Source organism: Chiloscyllium plagiosum, chromosome 22, assembly GCF_004010195.1.
Source record: "Chiloscyllium plagiosum isolate BGI_BamShark_2017 chromosome 22, ASM401019v2, whole genome shotgun sequence".
NCBI lineage: Eukaryota > Metazoa > Chordata > Chondrichthyes > Orectolobiformes > Hemiscylliidae > Chiloscyllium > Chiloscyllium plagiosum.
The window spans coordinates 23,039,872-23,044,239 of record NC_057731.1 but is presented as its reverse complement, the minus strand read 5'-3'; positions in this window follow the sequence as shown (position 1 = coordinate 23,044,239).

The following is a 4,368-nucleotide window of genomic DNA, read 5'->3' as shown; positions in this document are numbered from 1 at the left end:
CTCTGTTCTTCTTCACCCTTCCCTTCTTTGTAACGGGGACAGGCTCCGTGCCAGAGACCTGAGCCCCGTTACTTACCCCTGGTAAGTCATCCCCCCACAAGTATCCAAAACGGTATACTTGTTCTTGTGGGGAATGGCCGCAGGGAGTCCCTGCACCGGCTGCTGCCTCCCAATCCCCCTTACTGTCAACCATCTTTCTGCAATCTTTGGAGTTACTACTTCCCTAAAGCTCCGATCTATGACCCCCTCTGCCTCCCGAATGATCCTAAGTTCATCCAACTCCAGCTCCAGTTCCCTAACACGGTCTTGGAGGAGCTGGAGATGGGTGCACTTCCTGCAAGTGTAATCAGCAGGGACAGCCATGGCATTCCTCACCTCAAACATGTTGCAAGAGGAACATTGCACTGCCTTCACTGCCATCCCTCGAAAAGTAACCTTTTAAAAAAAACTAGGTCTAAAGAATAGAACAAGCAAAATGCAGCACTTACCTACTTACCACAACGGGTTTTATTATTAGGTTAGAGGAGGAGGGCGGGTGAGAGGCACTACCTCTGTTCCTCTCCTGCGCGCTTTTATAGGGAAAAAAAACCTGGCAAAGTCTTGAATGCTAATCTCACATTCTTGTCTACTGTATTCCCTTTTCTAAATCATTATATGATACAAAATCCAAACCTTTCTTTCTGAAAATGTATAAACTGGTCATTTGAAAGTGTTTGCTGATGAAACCAAGAGATATTTCCTGAGATAAATCCTGTTGCTGGTTTGTGTAGCAATTCTCCAATTTTGGAAAACAAGGGTAACATAATTGGATGTGCAAGAAATCTGATCCAAGATCCAAATAGTTAAGAATTAAAGTTATACTTCACTGACCTGACCTCCAACAAAGTGAATGTAGGTGGGATAGGAGATCAGCTATTCTACATGCAACTGATTTTCCTTTCTATTGACTTCAATGTATCATAAATCAAATGGGGTAGGTGACTTAGTAACATACGTTTTTACACCTGCTGAAGCTGGTAATTACTCCATGTTTTCACCCGGAATTTGTATAAAATATTAATTCTCTGTACTTCAGAAAAACTAAATTAACTATCTGTGTGCATTTTTATAACAATCACACAGGTGTAGGTGGATTTGTTCATCCTGTTTGACTAGTTATTGCACCATTCACAGCACAATACACTATTCAATTCACCAGGATATGTGCCACAGTTGGTCAATAAGACAATAAGCTTTGCATCTCCATTAATGTAGCATTACCACAAAATGACTTCAATTGCCCACCAGCAGCATATGAAAACAGAATCATGCTGTGTATTCCACTATATGATAGGCTGATCCTTTTGTGTTAGCTTACACTTTTAGATTCTGTCAACTTTGCTGGCGGACAATAAATTAAAACAAAATTTAAACATTCATTTTTTTCTTGTTTGGTTTTGTAAAGGATACAATGCAGTTGGTTTCACTTTCACTTTGTAAGATGTTATTTCACTTCCTGTGAAATAGCCTTTGCTGATAGTGCCAAGCTTGGTGCCTTGAGACAAATATAAAGCATTGAAACAAATCCAAAACAGTTAAACAGCTGACAAAAGAAAGGATTCTGAAATGGAGGAAGAAGAAACAACAGCTATCCACACAAGCTGAAGACAGATATGCCAACTTGCAATATATTGAAAAACTGATAATCAGCTCCAAAACATCTGCAACTTAAAAAAAAAAATCAATGTGCTGCTACAAAACAGCCCTGAGCGAAATCCTACGGTCACGACCATTCCTTCAAGGTGACCGAATAAATTAACCGGTGGCATTTTTCATTGACTTCAGAATTTCTAGTCCTCAGACTCATTGTCTTCACAGAGGCGAGGAAGGCTTATGATATCTCAGCCGTTGTATGATTAGTGCAAATAGTTTGTCATAGAATTGGGTCGCCATGTGAAAACACCCAAGTCAAAAATTTGAAAAAAGACCACCTTGTATAGGTTGAGCAACATGCAGAAAGAATTTTAAATGTATCTAGCTCGTTTTATCAGTCATTGTCGGCCACTGTGTAAATTAATATTTTTGTGCCTTCGTGCTGTCAGTCTGGAAGTCCAACCTTAGATCTGTTACAACTTTGTCAAGCTGAGCTGTGAAAAGACTGATGTCAACACCTTGAATCCCAGCTATATACTCAGTACATTTGCCTCAACCTCCCCTTTCCCAATCATTGTCTCAGTTTAACTCCAATCTTTGCATCAGATGTATCTTTTCACTGGGTTGCTGACCTGATATGGGGAGGTGAAGGTCGAGTGATATTACTGTTAGACCCATTAATTCAGAGCCCAGGTAATGTTTTGGGGCATATGCTCAAATCACCCACGGTTATACGGTTATAGAGTCATAGAGTCATAGAGATGTACAGCATGGAAACAGACCCTTCGGTCCAACCCGTCCATGCCGACCAGATATCCCAACCCAATTTATTCCCACCTGCCAGCACCCGGTCCATATCCCTCCAAACCCTTTCTATTCATATACCCATCCAAATGCCTCTTAAATGTTGCAATTATACCAGCCTCCACCACATCCTCTGGCAGCTCATTCCATACACGTACCACCCTCTGCGTGAAAACGTTGCCCCTTAGGTCTCTTTTGTATCTTTCCCCTCTTAACCTAAATCTATGCCTTCTAGTTCTGGACTCCCCGAACCCAGGGAAAAGACTTTGTCTATTTATCCTATCCATGCCCCTCATAATTTTGTAAACCTCTATAAAGTCACCCCTCAGCCTCCGACACTCCAGGGAAAACAGCCCCAGCCTGTTCAGCCTCTCCCTATAGCTCAAATCCTCCAACCCTGGCAACATCCTTGGAAATCTTTTCTGAACCCTTTCAAGTTTCACAACATCTTTCCGATAGGAAGGAGACCAGAATTGCCTGCAGTATTCCAAGTGTCCTAACCAATGTCCTGTACAGCGCAACATGACCTCTCAACTCCTGTACTCAACACTCTGACTAATAAAGGAAAGCATACCAAACGCCTTCTTCACTATCCTATCTACCTGTGACTCCACTTTCAAGGAGCTATGAACCTGCACTCCAAGGTCTCTTTGTTCAGCAACACTCCCTAGGACCTTACCATTAAGAGTATAAGTCCTGCTAAGATTTGCTTTCCCAAAATGCAGCACCTCACATTTATCTGAATTAAATTCCATCTGCCACTTCTCAGCCCATTGGCCCATCTGGTCCAGATCCTGTTGTAATCTGAGGTAACCCTCTTCACTGTCCACTACATCTCCAATTTTGGTGTCATCTGCAAACTTACTAACTGTACCTCTTAAGCTTGCATCTAAATCATTTATGTAAAGGACAAAAAGTAGAAGGCCCATCACCGATCCTTGTGGCACTCCACTGGTCACAGGCCTCCAGTCTGAAAAACAACCCTCCACCACCACCCTCTGTCTTCTACCTTTGAGCCATTTCTGTATCCAAATGGCTAGTTCTCCCTGTATTCCATGAGATTTAACCTTGCTAACAGTCTCCCATGGGGAACCTTGTCGAACGCCTTACGGGAGTCCATGTAGATCACACCTACTGCTCTGGCCTCATAAATCTTCTTTGTTACCTCTTCAAAAATCTCAATCAAGTTTGTGAGACATGATTTCCCATGCACAAAGCCATGTTGACTATCCCTAATCAGTCCTTGCCTTTCCAAATATATGTACATCCTGTCCCTCAGGATTCCCTCCAACAACTTGCCCACCACCAAGGTCAGGCTCACCGGTCTATAGTTCCCTGGCTTGTCTTTACCGCCCTTCTTAAACAGTGGCACCACGTTTGCCAACCTCCAGTCTTCCGGCACCTCAGCTGTGACTATCGATGATACAAATAGCTCAGCAAGAGGCCCAGCAATCACTTCCCGCAGAGATCTTGGGTACACCTGATCAGGTCCTGGGGATTTATCCACCTTTAACCGTTTCAAGACATCCAGCACTTCCTCCTCTGTAATCTGGACATTTTGCAAGATGTCACCATCTATTTCCCTACAGTCTATATCTTCCATATCCTTTCCCACAGTAAATACTGATGCAAAATATTCATTTAGTTTCTCCCCCATTTTCTGTGGCTCCACACAAAGGCTGATCTTTGAGGGGCCCTATTCTCTCCCTAGTTACCCTTTTGTCCTTAATATATTTGTAAAAACCCTTTGGATTCTACTTAATTCTATTTGTCAAAGCTATCTCATGTCCCCGTTTTGCCCTCCTGATTTCGCTCAAGTATACTCCTACTTCCTTTATACTCATCTAAGGATTCACTCGATCTATCCTGTCTATACCTGACATATGCTTCCTTCTTTTTTTTAACCAAACCCTCAATTTCATTAGTCATCCA